The sequence below is a fragment of the Centrocercus urophasianus genome, unplaced genomic scaffold (assembly GCF_019232065.1).
Source record: "Centrocercus urophasianus isolate 14NV4802_14NV808 unplaced genomic scaffold, USGS_Curo_1.0 seq_14, whole genome shotgun sequence".
NCBI classification, from domain to species: domain Eukaryota; kingdom Metazoa; phylum Chordata; class Aves; order Galliformes; family Phasianidae; genus Centrocercus; species Centrocercus urophasianus.
The window spans coordinates 13,752,350-13,771,807 of record NW_024884586.1 but is presented as its reverse complement, the minus strand read 5'-3'; the positions used below and the strand labels follow the sequence as shown (position 1 = coordinate 13,771,807).

At 35.6% G+C, this 19,458-nt stretch overlaps 1 protein-coding gene across 4 annotated transcripts in view; it reads left to right on the top strand.

Moving 5' to 3' along the window:
• The window catches only part of LRRC4C (leucine rich repeat containing 4C), a 453,808-nt gene that overhangs the window by 419,214 nt on the left and 15,136 nt on the right, over nt 1-19,458 (top strand). For 2 of the 4 annotated variants that reach the window (XM_042814664.1, XM_042814666.1), the window contains 2 exons: nt 232-339; nt 13,556-13,663. The exons of 1 other annotated variant lie outside the window; for it this stretch is intronic. The gene's annotated coding sequence lies outside the window, so the exon portion shown is untranslated. The remainder of the gene's footprint in view (nt 1-231; nt 340-13,555; nt 13,664-19,458) is intronic. One more of the 4 variants, XM_042814663.1, reaches the window with a different exon arrangement.

Sequence of the window (19,458 nt, the reverse complement as noted above, 5' to 3'; positions counted from 1 at the left end):
CATGCTTTTGAAAGAATAGCTGAAGTCAAATAGTCCTTTTTAATTTTTGTGACCGATAACTTTCTTTGGCAAACTGTTGGCTTCATTAAAACAGGTTAGGTTTCACCATTGCAAGCTCTCACCCTTTTGTACATAATGCCTCTTTTTAAAAATTTTCTTACTGTACATGAAGTAAGAAGTAAATAACGTATTTACATTGGATTCAAGTATTTAAATATATTTCTCTTGCAGAGTTTCTGGAGGGCAAGATGCAAAATGCAACTCTAAAAACTTCTAGGCATATGGAAACTCCAAACTGAAGTAAGAGGAAAAGAGACTGTCGTCTCAGACTTCTTTATAGTAAGCTCTTGAGATTGTCAGCACTGCAAAAATCGTCTTGTAATGAACAAAGTCCACTTAAAGCTGATTCAAACTTTATAGAATGAGTATTATTGCTTGACCTAACATTGCTGTTGTCGCCTATTTTACCTGCCCTTTTGATTCCTTGTTTATTTTTTTTACTCTGCCCAACTTGTGCAGTAAAGCAGTTTGTTGTTTTGTTTTTTTTTTTTTTTAATCCAGGGTCTTTTGACTGAATCTAAATAATATCCCTCCACTTCTGTCCAGTTTAATACCTTACAGCCTCATGGATTTACATTAGCAAATGGTTTAATTTGTAGAAATCATAGAATTGTTTGGGTTAAAAGAGACCTCAAATATCGTGTAGTTTCAACCCCCCCCTACCATGGGCACAGCCACCTTTCATTAGACCAGGTTGCCCATAACTCCATCCACCCTGGTCTTGAGTGCATCCAAGAATGAGGCATCAACTGCTTATTTGTATTTTCAGAATAGGTATATGTGTTAATGAAAAAAATGCTACTATTCAAAGAATTAAGAGTGGTACAGCAGTTTTGCATATATATTATTGCAGGTTGTTACTTTTTAAACAATGGAAAAAAGATTGTTTTTTTTAACTGAACATGAGATATTCCAGTTTTTTATGTTTTGCTTTAGTAATGGAACCATGAATAAGACTGTTCACTTAAATAATTCCACCCAGACTTTGCATTGAGTGAAGGCTGTAGGAGATGAGCAAGCTTGGTAAGAGCAGTCATATAAAACAGAGCTTATTGCTAAGATGCAGGCATCCTGAAACCACGATCTTAGATATGCAGGGCAATATAAAGCATATAGCTAATTCCCTCTGTTTGGCTTGTTTGAAAATCTTAGCTTTAATGTAATTAAGGAACATACTGATCTCTAGTTGCTTTAATGGCTTGAGTATCATGCACCTACCTGACAGTTTCAGCGCTTCTGCATTGTCTCCACTTTGATTAGACCCAGTTACATTTAATTAGCAGGTTGTTTGATCAATTAGATAATGAACCTTAAAGTCACCTTCTTGCTTTGAACAACAATGAACAGCTCCTCTAGAAAGAGAAGGAGAGAAACCTGTGTAAGTAAGCTCTCAGCGCACAAAAATATCCAGGGTATTTTGCAACATAGGACTAAAAAATATTTTAAACTCTTAAGAATAGAAGATTAACAATTCAGTGAAATTTAACTATGAGGCTTTTTAGTGTGAATTATCTTCTGTTTACGTCTAGATCTGTGTTGAATAGGAGAGAGGTGCTTATCATTGAATCATCTTTGCTCTTCATTGAATTCTCTGTCATCAGAATAAGACTAATGCTGAGTGACTCCAAATGTTGTGTGGTGCCCTTGCAGTGCTATCATAAAATATTTCTATGTATTACATAAATAGCAGTAAATAAAAGCAGAAATGAACAAGCAACAGCTTAGTAGAAAAATCAAAAATTTTGAGAAGTAGAAGTTCCTTTTCGGACAACTGGAAACTGATGTTTTTGTTTATTTTATCTCTGGCATTCTGTTTGTCTGCACTATTAATCTATTCATTTCTACATTTAAAGTATATTTTCTAAACTTATGTGGTTTTACATTTCCTAAATAAGAAACTAGCATGCTCCAGAATTTTCTACTTGCAAATTATTATCAAATATTGCTCTTTATCGCCATTAAAGGCAAACTCAGAATAGCTGCTTCTTTGCACACACATGGAAATGCTTTCAAACTGCATATGAAATATAACTACATGTACCTGGTTGATTCGCAAAGCAGGACAGAGAACTTGAAAGAGATGTTTGCTGTCTTTTTACTGCAGGAAAAACAAATTCAGTTGATAATCCAGCTGTAGTTCTGAGAATTTCATTTTTGCAAGTAAAAAAGAAATACTTTGTGTGCTCTGAAAATACATGTGACCAGCAGTCTATTTCTCTTTGACACTGCTTAATGATCTTGATTCAGCTTTATTTAGAGGGAAAGCTGAATTAATGAGCAATTTTGTTTTTGCTTCACATGTAATATTGAAAGAGGCCTGAAATTTAAAATCATCCTAAATTACCATTCACAGTAAACTCACTACTACTCTGTAAGAGTGTGAGATACATCAAGCTATATACCATTTCAAATGGGATCTTAGCCCCCATCTTGTCAAATTTGTGGAACTAGTAACAAAGCTGTGTTAAGGTTCATCTTGTTTTTTTTTTGAGAAGGTCATGTTATGGCATATGGAAAAATAAATATTAGAAAACAAGAAAAAGGAAGCAATTTTGAGGGAATGGCTGATCTATCTACCTTTAGATTTTGTTCAACTTCGGTGTTCTGCCCTGGAATTTGAGCTGTTGACAGTTTGCATAATATTCCTCTGCACTGAATCTCGGGATAAAAACAAAGAAATAGTATTTAAAGCAAAAGAAGTTGCAGTATCAATTAACATGACCCTTAAAATTTTACAGATACAATCATAAAATCAATAATTCAAGCACTGAGAATTCAAACTGAATTCAAGCACTTATTTCCCTGTGGGCATTTAACTTTGTCCAAGAAAATACTTAAACAACAATCAACAAAAACATTTTTGACAGCTGTTCAGTGTCATTTAAGAGGCAGAAACTTAATCCAGAAAGCATAGGAATAGGAAGAAGAATTTATGTGTTCACCATGCACAAATATGTTAAGTTTGTTCAAATATACATCTCTATAGCACTCTCAAAAATTTCTGTTCTTTGAATTCTCTAGTCACATGAAGGTTATCTTTGAAACATGTTGTGTGGGGAAAGAAATCCACTGTTTTTTATTTGTCTTATTTTACGGTGTAGCAACGATAGGGTATAAACCATTTAGGAATAGGAAAATAAATTGTTTCCATCAATTCTAGGGTTGGGTAAGGTGGAATACTAATATTACTCAGATATTTTGTTTGCATTGCAATAATGAATAGTGCACTGTCTGGCAGTGTTCCACCAGATGTTTGTTTGCTTTTTTTTTTTTTCAAGCTCCAAAACCACTTGTCTATTATTTTACCCCATTATTAGAAAACATCTCCATTGACTCAACAAATCTTTCTATATTGCTTGAATTAAAGGAGAGATTTTGAGGGGTGTATGAAGGTAAATATATATATACATTAAAAAAAAAAAAAAACCAAAACAAACAAACAAAAAAAACCAAACACCTAAGGAAATACCTTATTTAACCAACTGGTACCAGTAACATTAAAACTTCCCAGTTTCCTTCAACCCAAGCTGTTCTGTGACTCTATGATCTCACTCAGTATGCAGACAGCAATCCAATTAGGAAAGGGTTAATTATGTTCTCGTGACTCCATCATCAGCAATGTTAAATATTTGAGAGTTCTGTCTTGAACATCATTCACTTCTCGTGGGATATGCCCTCCATTTGCATTTTGTCAACACTTCTTTTTAAGTTGAAAATTGATGTAGAAATTCAAAATCAAAAAGGTACACCTCCATATATCTCAGTGTTGGTTATGTATTAGCGCTTTCCTTTTTATTCTAATATCAACATGCTGTCTCCTTTTTCAGTTCACTAGGAGTCCTTTCTCCACCTAAAATTTATTATGTTGTTAATATTTCTGGTCTCTTGCTTCTGGCATCATTTCTTAAGATCAGTATTCTGTATCCTTCTCCTGTAGTAGCGCAGAGTGGTTATGTAGGAAGGGATATAGGAAAAGAACACAAGCATAACAGTATATTGAATTAGTCTTCACTATTAAAATTAGGACTTCTTTGGGATTTTATTGTTGAGCAGTTTTGAGCAGTTGGTAGTTTTTCATTCTAACAGCTTGTATCTGTATAGTATTTGGTGCAAGTTTACTCAAGTATCTGTTTTATCAGTATTCTCATTCTAACCATGATAACTCAAACACACCAAAGATCTAGAGCAGATCAACTACCTAGGCTTCTTCCCCTAACTAGGTATTTGTCCAGTCTTTGAATATTTTGAGCCTAGATGAATATATGAATGAAAAGTGGATTTACTTTTATCAACTCTTACTGGATTGCTTTCCCCAAAAAACCTACATGTTTTCAGAAATAATGTTTCTTCTAGCATTCTGATACATTCTGTTCAAACTACCTAAAGCTTTTATAGGGAGAAACAGCAAAAGCTGGTCAATTCCTGATTTTTTTCTATATAACATTTTTGTATAGACTTTGATTATTTTGCTCTTCTCTGCTTATTTTTCAGAATCCTAGCAGACTTGACCATGTTCCATGCAGAATCTTTTCCGGGTCTTTTATCTCAGCTATTCACTGTAAACATTCCTTTGTTTTGTATCCTTTTAAAATGTGGCACAGTATTCAAGAAGTAGGAATGCTAAACATTTTAAAAGGGACTGACAATGTTTTTGTTTTTAATTTTTTCTTTAGAGATTCCTAACATTAATGTATTTTTGTTTGCACTTAAATAATATTCATAGACTTATAACTTCAGAATCTGCCTCTGCACAGCTTTTCCTCACTTCACAAAATGTATTTTTCTATACTATCTTCAACTTCCTGCAAACTGTCCCATTCCCATTCTTCTCACGTCGCCATTTATCACTAAAACTGACTGTACTGAAACTCATTACTGGAGAGAAAAAAAAAAAAAAATAGGACCAATAGATATTAATGGAAGAATGAAGTTTACTAATTTCATATGACCTAGGAAGTTGGAGATGCTTTCAAATAAGTGAGGGTAAAAGAAGTTGAAATATTAAGGTTCTTGAGCTGTTGAGTAAACCAACATCACTCCTTACATAAGCCTTTGTGCAAAGATAGGCAACAAAGAGCTCTTGGAGAATCAGTTTAAGCCAAGCCTACAGAGCTTCAAAGTTGCATGCTCCAGGGCCATCAGGCATCTTAATTTGCAGCAGATAGAAGGATGGTTTTAGATTCAGCCTCAGAATGGTGCTGACACACTTTCTGAGCTTCCAACTACATTGGAAGCCTAACAAATTTGCCTTTTTGCCAAGGATTCTGTTTTTTTAAAAAAAAAAAAAAAAAAAAAAATCTTGTAAAATTCCTTACCAGTCTTACGATTCAGCCCACTAAGCATAAAATCAAATGTAGGAGTTGGACGTTATCTCTCAGTGAGGCCTGTTGATATTTTTAAACATGATTAAAAATAACAAAAACCAGGGGATATTTACACATGTAGCTACTTCTGCAGGAAAAAAAAAAAAGGTACAGAAATGTGGCCAGTAGACTTTTTAAAGTACAGATAGCATCATGACTGACTGCAGTAAGGTTATATAGTTTGACACTTAGAAATAATATTGCATTATGAAATCATAAGAATTGTCAATAGCAGCACAATGACTCACCAAGGCAGGTAACTCATTATCATGACCTAAATATAAAAGAAGTAGGATTGGCTCTATTGAAGATATTAAGGCATCCTAAGAGAAGAAAACTACCAGCAGTTAAGTTTACAGAAGTCTATTGAGAAGCATGTATATTTTTAACTGTTGTTTTGTTATTTTCTATGCAATAATAAAGCCTAATCACAGGAAATGCTTAAATTTTTGACTCTGCCTTGTGTTTAGTGAGTCCTGGGAAACATGCCTGCTCACACAGTGTTACTAATAATAAAATAAATTATTAAAGCTGACAGAATTTTTATAGCTAATGCGTGTGCTTTATGTGCACTCCACTTTCTTCAGCCTAGGCAATGAACAAAAAACAATCAGTTTCTGTTTCTCTTATTCATGTGCCAGCACAATGTTATGATTTGTAATCATAAAATTGCTGGAAATCTTAAAATGCAAAGAAGAAATAGTGAAAAACAGGCAAATAATCTCTTGGGTTTAAATTAGATTTTCTGTTGACAGTATGTTCTTGTAATATTCCTTTCTTTAATGGAAAATATAAATATCTAAATAATAATAAAGTGTTCAATGGTTTTTCATAATTATTAAGATTGACAACACTCTTCTAATAAACAAAAATTCATTTGTTTGTACATAGGAGAAAGTGGTATTTTTAACTTGAGATCTTAAACTCAAAAAAGATTTACAAAAACATTTGATAAAATAAATAATTTACCTGTAATCTCAAACACTAGGGGAAATGGCTTCAAGCTTCAAGAGGGTAGATTGAGGTTGGATATAACAAAAAAGTCTTTTGGAACAGGTTGTACAGAGAGGTGGTTGATCCCTCATCCCCGGAGACTTTCAAGGCAAGACTGGATAAGGCTCTGGGCAACCTGATGTAGCTGTTGTGTTCCTGTTCATTGTGGAGGAGTTGCACTAGATGACCCAAAGGTCCCTTCCAACTCTAAGGATTCTTTGATTCTATGTACTTAGGCTGCTCTGAAAGTAATGCTTCCTATTTATTTCCATGGAAACCAGAACAGATACAAAGAGCACAATAGCATTATGTGAGCAAATTCTCAGATACAAAAAACTGTATTTTTCAACATTGTCATTACCATTAGCTGTGCATTTTTTTCCATGACTGCAGTCATAGGAATTCAAATTGCTTTTGTATGCTGAACAGTTTTACTCAGAAACTTCAGACCATGCTTAAAATGGCCATTATCTGTCTGCTTTATTCCTCATTATCCTTACCCACTTTTGGGGTATGAATAGCTATTGCTGCAGTATGTGATTTTTTTCCTAAGTTTACCAAGGGAGGATTCTACTGTGCGCAGAAATGTGTCATCAATTTAAAAGGATTCTTCTCTGTATGAAACAATGAAACTATAAATTATCAAAACAAAACTGAAATGTCACCTTAAACTAATGAAATCCATCATCAGACAACACAGAGCTGACACTTCTGCGAGCCCCTTTAAAACTCAGATTAAGAAGAGAAAATTAAGCTTGAAATGGAGAGGAAATAATAGTATCTCTCTTTTCTGTGACACAAGTTGAGAACAGTATGTTGATTGTTCTCAGACAAGCTGATCTCAGTGGTCCTCAAAAATTGCTTAAAAGGCTGGTAATGTTATCTAGTGCTGGAGTGGAAAAATACTGATGTAGATATGAAAGCAAGAAGAAATATAATTTGATTACAATTTCAGCTGTCTGAGGAGTTTCACCTTTCAGGTTGTAATGAACTAGTATATTCATCACAGAATCACAGAGTGTTTTAGGTTAGAAGGGAACTTCAAGATCATCTAGTTCCATGCCCTGTGCCATAAGCAGGGTTGCCTCTCCCTAGATCAGGCTGCCCAGGGCTCCATCCTTGAGAACAGAATATCTGTTTGTCTTGCGGCTGATCCATAGCCTTGCTCCCATGTCTCTCCTGTAGGGACACAGCTGCAGAACTGCCATACTAGCTCAACCTCATGGTTATTCTAATCCAGTTTCCTATCTCTGGGAGTGGGCAGTACTGATTGCTGCAGTGGAAAGTATAAAAAAAGCCTGCACAGATGGCTCTTATAAAATAACCTGTGCATGCGGGAGTTTTCTTTTAAATTCATTTAAATATATCAAGGCCTGCTTAGAAACTGAGGTGTTTCTAGCTTTTAAATTCGCATTATTAAAAGTTAAGTTTCAGATCAGCTTGGGTGTTCATAGTTTCAGCAAACACCCCCTGATCCATGTGTTTAAAACTAAGTCATGAGTAGTGTTCCCCAGGGGTCAGTATTTGGGCCTGTCCTGTTCAATATCTTTATTGATAACCTAGACGAGGGGATTGAGTGCACCCTCAGTAAGTTTGCAGATGACGTCAAGTTTGGTGGAGGTGTCAGTCAGTCTGAGACTCTTCAGAGGGATCTACATAGGCTGGATCACGGGGCTGAGACCCGTGGGATGAAGTTCAACAAGCCAAGTGCCGGGTCCTGCACTTTGGCCACGATGACCTCAGGTAATGCTGTAGGCTCGAGGCAGAGTGGTTGGAAGACTGTGTAGAAGGAGAGGACCTGGGGGCATTGGTTGACACTTGGTTGAACATGAGCCAGCAAATATGCCAAGGTGACCAAGAAGGTCAATGACATCCTGGCTCATATCAGAAATAGCCTAAACAGCAGAAGCAGTGAAGTGATCACCCCTGTGTTTATTTTTGGGCCCCTTGCTAGAAGAAAGGCATGAAGGCCCTGGAGCATGCCCAGAGAAAAGAAACAAAGCTGCTGAGGTGTCTCCAGTACAAGTCTTTGGAGGAGCAGCTGAGGGAGCTAGAACTGTTTAGAGTGGAGAAGAGCAGGCTCAGGAAACATTTTATCACTCTCTGCAGCTCCCTGAAAGGAGATTGTGGCTAGGTGGAGGTTAGCCTCTTCTTCTGTGTAACAAGTGACAGGACAAGAAGTGGTGGCTTTAAATTGCTCCAGAGGATATTCAGGTTGGATGTTAGGAAAAATGTTTCTGAAAGTGTGGTCAGGCATTGGAATGGGCTGCCTGAGGTGGTTGAGTCACCATCCCTGGAAACATGCAAGAAATGCTCTGGTGTTGTACTAAGGGATGTGGTTTAATGGGGAAGTACTGTTGACAAGTGTATGTTTGGACTGGATGATCTTGGAAGTCTTCACCAACCTTAGTGATTCTATGATTCCATGACTGCTAGTATTGGTGTTACCTCACACTGCTGAATATCAGAGACCAGCTGTTTTTTTTTTTTGGGGGGGAAGGGTGTCAGTACTCAGAGGTTCCCTACTGTTACGGAAGTGCTGATTTGAGGAGCTGGGGAACTGTTTCTGAGCTGCAGCTTACTTGAATAAAGGTTTTAAGTTTTCTATAGGGGCACTTCTGCATTGCTGAAAAACACTGTGTTAGGCTGTGCAAGACTGCAAAGAATATATATTTATAAAATTTAGGCCAAATCCTGAGGTTAGGATCTTCAGCTGCTTTTAGCTTCAAATAGAAATGGGAACTTCAACTTAGTCTTTGCACACTTCAGTGTTTCTCGCTCAGCTGCTTGTGAGAGTTTAGATGTAATTTTGCCTTGGGCATGGAGCCAGCCTCTGCAACACTGAGAGAAGTGATAGTTCAGGGTTGCTCTTTTACTTCTTTTCATCACTGCTGAGTGTTGTTTTACTTTCCTCATTTCAGAAAGAAACCGATCATCCAGTGTGTGGGCTGTCATCAGCTCCCTCCCTTCCTCTCTCATTTTCTTCTGTAGTACAACCCAGGGGTGACTTCTAGTACTGCACGGTTTCCATACCCTGGTGTTCTGCCCCCTTGCCTGCAGTGCATGCCATGAATCCCCCTCAGCAGACACACTACTGCACAGGGTGCAACTGCTAAGGCAGCAGCTGTGCTTAAATAGAGATCTAGCAATCTGCTGCGTACAAGTAGACGTTTCAGCTTATTGGATAAAGTTGCAAAACCCATGACATCTAGCATCTTGCTTGAAGCAATGACCCATACTTGATGTTTCAAATGAAGCTGAAAGTACCTAACAGTGTAACTTGGGAATTGGATGTGGCAGAAGAAAAAGATTTAGTTTACCTTTTCTGCTGGCCTATGAAACGAAAGCACAGTTACTTCTTTAACAGGCTGTAGAGGCATCAGTCCCTTCTGTGTCTGTAGTGGAACTGCAGAACAATTCAGGTCTAGGAAAAAACATGGTCAGAGAGAGTATATGTGCAATTCAGACTTGCTGGAAAATGTCTTTTCTATCTTTCTATCTAAATCTACAGGCAGGTTAGAATTGCCTTGGCCAAGATACCAAAACTTATTGAATTACATGCTGTTCAAACTAGCACAGTGTGCTGTTAACATTGTTTCATTATGTTTTATTACTGATTGCAGGATCGCTGGTATGGAACACAGTGTGTTCAGATAAAGCTCCTCTGAAGCACCAATTTGTTGAAACAGTGGAACCGATAGTGATGTACCGATTAAGATAGCTTTAATGGGTTATAAAAGCACTGTCCATCCTACAGATGGTCTTAGAATACTGATTGTGGTTTGCATGTTCTAGTCATCATGCAATTTTAAAAATAATTATATTTGTTGTTATTGCCTGTGATATTTTTTCTTAAACTGTTTGCTAGTGATAATAAGACTAAAATGTTCTCTACGGTGAATTTCATTTGATTTACAGAATCTCAGAAGGACCAAAATCACAGGTCAGAAAGAGATTTGAATTTTTGATCATGCAGTGGTTCAGAATGTTTCAATGCATGCTGAATCTCAGCCCCAGTAATCTGTTCATTTTTGATAGGCTACTGGATGCCATTTCAAATGAAAGGTAAAATCTAGAACCTCTATTACCTTGTGGACATAGAGATACCAATGGTGTAGCAAGGACTAAAAACAAGCAAGCTCTCAGGTCTTCATTGGAGAAAGATTTTCTGATTCATTTGTTGTTGGATTTATTATTATAATTATGAAGATCTTTATTTCTTTGTTGGTAGACTCATTTTCCAACTCTGTTCTGCCCAAAGGATGAACTAGGACTCAAAAATTTCATCCGCTAATGTAACGAAAACATTGAGCTAGCTTGAAAAATGTGGATTTTTCAATCACATGGGAACATATATTTGTCAATTCCACAAGATGCACTTGGAGGAGATTTTGATTGATTCTGGGGACTGGAATGGAAATCTCTCATTTGTGTCTGGCTAAATACAGACACCACTAATTAGGAGAATGCTCTTTTGGTTCATTGTGCAGATATTAGCTTCATTTCAGTGGCGGCAAAATCTTGGATCCTTGATTTAAAAATAGGTATTGCAGACATTCCATGGAGGAAAACTCTTTGAAATATCTCCTTGGGTACATGTAGTTCCCTGCATTTGTGCTTAACAGTAGAGCGTAATTAGATTTCAAATTAATGTATCATGTGACTACCCTCAAACAAGACTAGGTTACGGTGAGTTAATTTCCTCTTTTGAGACCTTAATTCTACATTCTACTTCTATTTTAAGCATATGTGTTTGAGATATATGTATGACTCGTATGTTTATACGTATGTGTATTCACATCTCAACTAATAGAATAGATAGTTAGTTGACCTCATGTCCTTGGCAAGATGAAATAGCATTTGTAAATGTCATTATTTGTTTGAAACAAACATCCAAAGGGCTGGTCCTGGCAGCTTTAAGGCATGATTGTTCTATGAAATAGAAAATGTTAACAAAGACACTCATCTTCCCATTTCGTTACCTCTCCCCAGAAGCAGTTGTTTCTTTTGCATGGAACACTATTCAAGTTGTTGAATTCTAGTCTCCCAGGACTCTCTCAAAGGATTGGTAATGATTTCAGACCCTCTGTGTAAATTTCTGTTGCACAAGATAATTTTGTGCTTTCTCAGCTCCATCATTTTTCATGTTTCTGCAGCACTAGTAAGAATTAAAAAGCAAAAAGACCAAATTAGAAACAGAGGAAATCATAATACGATTTATTCTATTCTAACTTAGAAATAGGTGCTCTATATGTTCTTCACCTAAACTCAATGTAAGGTGGCTTTGAAAACTCCATGAAAATTACAACAGATTATGCAATAAGTCACAAAAAGTAACTGTATCATATCTTCAAAACTAGGTAAATACCTTGTTCCTGCTTTAGGAATGGAAGATTTGATCATGATGAAGTATGCTGGCCTCAGTCCTTTCCATCACCAAAAATCTATGTGTAATCTTATGTGTGATGATACATGAGAAAATATATGTGAGTGGGAGAGAGTCTGGATATAACTCTTAACAGAGATTAGAAGGATAGGGATCTTGTAGAAACTGAATAGGACTGAATTTCTATGAAACTGTTATGAAAATAAAGTGTCCTTCTAATGGTTTTACTGGGAAAATCATTTCTTCTATAGAACCTAATTAAAAATTATTTCTTTTAGATAGTTGTTTGGAGTTATCTTGTAGGATGTTTAAAATTCCCTCATAAGGCCTATAGGAATAAAATTCTTTAGATTTCTGTCCCCAGGCTGTGCAAAAAGTATTTCTAGGCTTCTGAAGAGTTTATTATCATCAAAGCCACTGTGTACATTTCAATGCATTGCATAACAGGCTATTGTTTAGTAAACTCTATTGGCAGAGTTTCTGGAGTAGGAGAGGAGATGAATTAAAAATAATAATAAAAAACAAAAATCAACAATAAAATTATATACTAAGAAGACAACTTAAGAAGAAAATATGGCTTCTAATTCAATTAAAATTAATTTTCTACAGCAAACCCTATGTATTTTATCATTGTCTTCAACTTAAATTACAGACATATCAGGTGATCAAAGGAATAATCAACAGCAAATAAGTGTTTCTATTTCATTCATAATTACAAAAGGGCATTTTACAAGTTTAGTTTGCAGGGGTGCAACCTTTTTATTTATTGCTTTTTCATACCACATGAGTCAGTGGCTCTAGTGAACCAGATATGGCTGTAGCGATTAACTGAGATTAGTTTTTTTGGTTTTTTTTTTTTTCAATCTCACTCTGACCCTTTAGAAAAAAAGACTATGTAGCTCTATGATCTTGAGACAGGAAGCTACTTTGCTGATTTTCAAGATCAAATCAGCATCAGATCTGGCTGCGTAATATCCCCCAGCCTCTTTCAGCAGCAGGATGTAAGTTTATAACCTTTAGTATTGCAACAAAACTTCTGCTACGTGTATTGCAGGAATAACTTGGTCAGTTGTGCTATAGGAATATCTTCTTCATGTAAGAGCTGAAGCTAATCACAAATGCAGCGTATACCATTCAGGTTCCCTGGAGATGGAAATAGGGTAAATAAAATCATAGAGTCTTACAATCATAAAATTATAGAATCATAGATTCACAGAATGTCTTGGATTAGAAGGGATGTTTAAGATCATCTAGTTTCAACTCTCTTTCCTTGAGCAGGGTTGCCCCCACCAGATCAGACTGCCCAGGGCCCCATTCAACATGGCTTTGAATGCCTCCAGGGTTCGGGCATCCACAGCTTCTTTGGACAACCTGAAATAAATAACAGTTTACAGGACAACCTGTAAACTGCTACAGAAGACAAGTTTTAATTCTAGTTGGACATACAAATTCACTGCTGTGTCCAGCTTGCAGAAAGTGTATGATGATGTTTTAATTTTATTGGGAAGACGTATTTTATATGTACAATCTTAGTTATAAGTACAAACTTGAGTTATATTTCATTTGTCCTGAAAGTGCTTGTCCTCCAATCACCTGGATGAGAAGCAGAGACTACAAGGTGACTTGGCTGACCAGTCATTCACTTCATACTGTATTTTGAAGATCAGGGTCATACTTGTTTTGAGCAAGAGAAGAGAAACCTGTTTATTTGATTAATGCTAACCTACATGCCTTTTCCTGTCCCTCGTTATAGCCATACTGCATCTGCATCACAACACCAGCAGTTCATATGGCATCATTATATATTGGTTGAAAACACTGAGTGAAGCATTAGGAATATGGGAATGATCTTGGCTCACAGGTCAGTATGTGAGGTACCTATTTTATATTTTCAGTCTCTAATTCACTCCTGTACCACCATTGCCCTGAGTTCTAAAGAATTCTAAGATCTATATATGTGTTACCTAGACTATGCTTTTAGATTTCCTTTTAGTTACTGGTGAATGTATAAGTTTATTATGTTCTTTGTCTGAAAAGATGGACTTTTAGCATCCATTTCTCCTGAATTTATCCAAAACTTGGAAATTTAATTAGGGGTCAAATTCTCCTGCCATCAGAAATACTTTCCCGTAATAATTTAGTCAGAGATACTTCAGTACACTTTCACTTCAGATGTTAGCTATAGATCTATTCTATAGTTTAACAGTGTATATTTGGTTTGAAAAAAAAACAAACACCATTTTAACATAAAATTAAAAAAAAAAAAAAAGTGAAGTTACATGTACTTTTTGCTCTTTTTCACTGAACCTTATCTGAACAGTATAAATTTTAATTTTTATTACTGTTGGATAATCACACACATCAATTTTGGTTTTAAAATTCTTTTTCTTATTATGTTTAGTTACAAAAACAGTCGGGCTATAGCATCGACATCATTTTTATACAGTTTTTCTCTACTTTCATGAGGCCCTCATGATTGTATCAAAGCTCAGTCTTAAAGCAAAGTCCTCATGACATAGAGTAAGTAATTAAAGCTTTCATTTGTCATAAGTCTTTTTGATGTTTGATGAGGAAAAAATGAAACAAACCTTTCATCTAATATTATACAGTTGTCCACAGCGTTGCTCAAGTAATAATGTATAGGTATGCATGAGTGTTCCTTATGTTTCTATATGCTATGCTTAAGCACTGCAAAGCTACATACAGTGCTGATCTTTTTTCATAGCATGTTCAACTCTACAAAACAAAAAAGGAGGTCATTAACAGCATTAAGGTTGGAGGCAGCCTGGGCTGCAATGACCGTGCCCTGGTGAAGTTCGTGACCTCACAGAATCACAGAATAGCCAGCGTTGGCAGGGACCTTAAGAATCATGAATCTTCAACCCCTGTGCCACATGCAACCCGGGCCATTTTGTGATTCTGTGAAAGCTGATTGTTAGCATTGCTGAGATACAACAGGTACAAATAATGCATGTAGTCAAGTATACAGCAAAAAAAGAAATCTCTGAAAGAATGATTTGTTCGGGCAAAGGCCATTTACTACAGCAAGCTCCCATTTTATATACATCTTGGAAAATAAATTTCAGACCTTCAGTCACCTTTAGAGTAATTCTGAAGTGCAGTTTCTTTACAAAGCCTTTTTAAAATTTCCAAATTTTGTAAACAGCTGCTTTTAATAGCAGAATAATAACAATAATAAAATCTATTAGCTTTTATTTGGCTTTGTATCAGTAAGAAAGTAATCAAATGTCAAACAGTACAGATGCTGTTTTCTAATACAGTCCTGATAGTTTTATACACTTGGTTCTAACTCAGCTGGAGTATGACCAGGCCTCATTTAGATAATATATTCAAGATAATGGAAGCCTATGATCTTCTCCAGTATTCTTTGTTAACTTGTGTTTAAGATTCATCTGTATATTTAAACAGAAAGGCTCTATTTTGGCTTATTACATAAGAGAATGGGCTATTTGTAAGCGGTATGGCATTTGGCCAAAGGGACAAATGACAAGCAACAATGTAATAGAAATATGAAGAAGCAATCATCCCAATTTCCCTTCTGAAATGCTTTTAATCCTTTCATTGGTAAATGACACAAGTTATCCTTGAGTGAACTGACCAGACAAATAGGGAAGATAAAGTGATTCATTTATTTTCTACAGTTCAAAACAATTGAACATTTAGTACCTGATTGTGAAAGGAAGCTTAAGGCAGAGTTAATATTACCTAGACGACAATATTTTTCATATAATAAAAAAAAAAAAAAAAAAAAAAAAAATAGGCTTGAACTTTGAATATTGATCCTGAATTTATTAGTTCTTTATGGTATGTCTTTGGCAGATCATAATTCATCACCAAAGGAGTAAAAAAAAAAATTGGAACTTTAATACCATGCGCTATTTAATATCTTTATTCAAGAGAAAATACTGTCATGGTTATCAAGCATTGAATTGCTCAGAGCTGTCATCTATGCCTCATAGAAACATCCTTTTGTTGATATTTTGTAGCACAAACCCAGTAGTCACTCTAAACAACAGAGACATAAAAAGTTGTAAAAAGTTGTGTATATGTATTTGCCATGCTGTTAAAAAATTTTGAGAAATAATTAGTTGGATATTTTTATATGAATATAATTAATGTGTATGAATCTGTACAATATGAATATGTAGATTCATATTTACATGAATATAAAGAATAAACAGTACATATTTAAAAATTAATCTTTTTTTGAGACAAGTATTTCATTAACTGTGAAGAAAGATATGTGGTTATCCTTTTTTACTGTTTAAGTCAATTAATCCTCAGTTGTCTGTTACCAGCACTTGGATAGAAATTCAAGATGAGGAGTTTGATAAGCTAAATGGATGCAGTGAGACAGATCTTGTACCAGTGAAGGTATACTGAATTATATAAGCTGGGGATGTGGTCTGTAAATTTGATTTTTGACAGCAGATAGAAAATCCTGACTGTGTTGTAATACTACAGGCAATCTTCATGCTGTGTTTGTAAGATGGAAGGTCTTCACAAGGCCTCTTCCTGGGACAGTTCATATAAGAATCTGTGAGAAAGGACAGAGGGAATGCCCAAACTAATTAGTAGTGATCCCTTTGGAGTCTGTGTCCACCTATAAAACTGATGTCCAAGGTATATAAAGTGAAATTAAGAGAAAGCTATAAATTAAGTCAGCTATTATTTTTTGTAGATTGTGTGAGGATTATAGCGAATCTGTGTTCAAAATCCTTGAATCAATAATACGAAAACCAGAATTTCATGAAGAGGACTGTAGTAGCGTCATACTTTCTGGTGTACTGTCTGCTGTGACTGTGTTGTCTGGTCAGCTGTCTTTAATGAAGTTATTTTTCTCACTCCCCAGTATGTTCTTACTTTGCCTTTCAGTAAAAATTGGGAGATAAGAATAGTGAAGTGCAATTGAATTTAGTCTAGTAAGTGCCTTTCTTACTCGTAAGTACTGCTTGTTAAATTTCATTTTGAAAAATGAAGCTGTATTTAGTGTAAATGTGAAGGATCCTAGTGAGAAGAAAAGCACCCCAAACCATTAAAAGAAAAAAAAAAAATCTGCTCTTTTTGCTGCTGTATAATTTTAAAGTTATTTAGCAATTTGTACTATATTTAAGGAAAAAAAGATTGCTGACAACTTGGGCACCAGAATGAAAGTAAAATGAAAATTTTTAAAGGAGGATCTTATACCCTTTAAGAAGGAAAAATAAAATTTGCAAGTTCCTAGCAGACCCTTAATTAAATTGGAATGTTGCTATGCTACCTTAATACATTAGGGAGAAACTCTTAAGGTTGTCTGCTGACTGCAGTATACTGCAGGTTACATTGTTAAGCTTCTTTGTGGAACAGAAGCAAGCTCTACCTCCGTAAATAACTTTAATGAGTGGTGGTAGGATACAGCTTTGCTCTCTTGTACTTGTTGCCTACATAGAGGACTTTATTCCCCAGTACTTGCCACTATCTGCAGTCTAAACAGCAGATATCATATTTTTATAATTCTCGCTGAATGATGGCTACTCTCTTGCAGCATTTGCCTCCACTTTTAAGAAGAGAGAAGATAATTAATGGCTCTTTCCTTAGAAATCTGTCATGTCCTGGCTTACTCAAGACAGATGTCAAGAATGAGAGATTTTCTATCGCATCCTTCTGCAAGTACTGTTAGACAGATTGTCAGTATGCATAAGTTTCTGTTGACTGAAGGTCACAGAATGGTGGTCTCCTCACAATGGATACCCAGCTTTCTGGCTGAGCTGAAAAAAAGGTCCACTGCATCTATTGAGCGAAATGGAGAGCTTCAAGAAGCTGTTGTAAGAATTCCATAAAAGCAGATTGTTCTTCCAAGCTAATCCTACAGCAGTTCTCTGGTACTGTACTAACACAAATGTTCCTCTTTAGTATGATACAAGCAAATGAGTCAAACCGTCTTTCCAAAAAACAGTTTCTAAAGCAGTTGGAAAGTTTACCATAGTACAGTAGTAGGTCAAATTTGAACACATATATAGTTTGCATTGTGCTTTCAGTCTGAATTGAAGGCAGCAATCTTCACATGGTATACTGCAAAAAAGTCTCTATATCCAGAAATAGCTGAATTTAAGTGAAGAATAAGGTAATTCTGATATACTACATATGTTATCTGTCAGTTTAGAACTTAAAGCTCACAAGCAAACTTCTAGATAAGAGTATTAATGTAGTATAAGTATAGATACTTCTAGATAAAAGTACAACTGTAGTATAAACGTAAGCCATTGCCGTCTATTAGTCACTGTAAAGCCTCCTAAATTTAATGTACACCAGACATAACATGTTATAAATGCTGAAGATAAGGACCTCTCTTGATTCATCACAGGCAATGCTTGCTGTTTTCAGTTCACAGCTACCATTGCTACTCCGTTTTTTATGGTGGGAAGGAACAAAAAGAAATGAAAGGAAATGACTACTTCAAAAAAAAAGGAAAAGGCTTTTGTTGTTGTTTTGGTGGTGTGTTTTGTGGTTTTGATTGCTTGTTTTAAAGAATTAAAACTGAATCCAGTCTTCACCATACTTTCAGCATTTCAGCAATTGGAAAGCAGATCATCTTCATTGTGCACTAAAAAAACCCCACATTTCTCTTATTTTTATCTTTTGATGCCTGTTTTATAAAAGCTACATTTTCTTAACAATTAGCTGTCTAAAGCTCCTGATATTCCTCACAAGTAAATGGATTGTTTAGAGGAGAAGGTTCATAACTTCATCTAGACTAAAAATAATTCTGGTTTTGTTGAATTGAATGGAATAATGCCAATTGAATGGAGAACTAGAATATATTCAGTCAATTTCTGTAGAATTACATAGAAAAATATTGCATTCACCTTTCTGGAGTGGAAAGAATTATGAAGAAAAGAAACCACAGAAACATCTTTTCTTTCTTTCTTCTCTTTTTTCCTCCTCAGAGACATAAAGGAGATCACATTAAAAAAAAAAAAAAAAAAAAAAGTTTTCATAATCTTCTCTCTGACAGTCATAGCTCATGTTTCAATCTATGACTGCAATATTAGAGGAAGTTCTATGCATGTTCTTTATCTCTGATACCTAGCCACTCTCCTGTCTTCACAGAAATCCTTCTGAAATTTAGATTCCAATCTAGAAATTGGGGCTAATACAAGAGATCTCTGTGCTTCTGTGAAGTTCCACTGTGAGATGTAACTTGCTGTAATCTTCACTGGTTCTACTTGCTGCTATTATATCTTGACAGTTCTTGAGCTTTCTATATTACAGAGCATATGGACAGCAATATCAGTGCAGAAATTAAGATATTTTCCCCAGGTTACTTGGATTGAGGTTTTAAAATCATTCTTGCAGTTTGGCATCAGATATTGGCAACCAATTGTGGTAATAGCCACCATTAAGCACGCTTGTAGATATAGTAGATATAGTTAGAAATATCAGGCAAGTAGTAAAAGATACTTGTACTTGCTTACATGTACATGAAAGCTTCCAGACTAAATGGCCCACTATCTGATACAGATCTGTAAGGCAGAAAAATGCTGGGAATATATACACTGTACAGTGTCAGTATTTCAATGCAGTGTTAGCACTTAAATTGTTTAGTACTCTGTCATTATTCTTTTTAGCCCATAACCACATGGAGCTGGTGTGAAG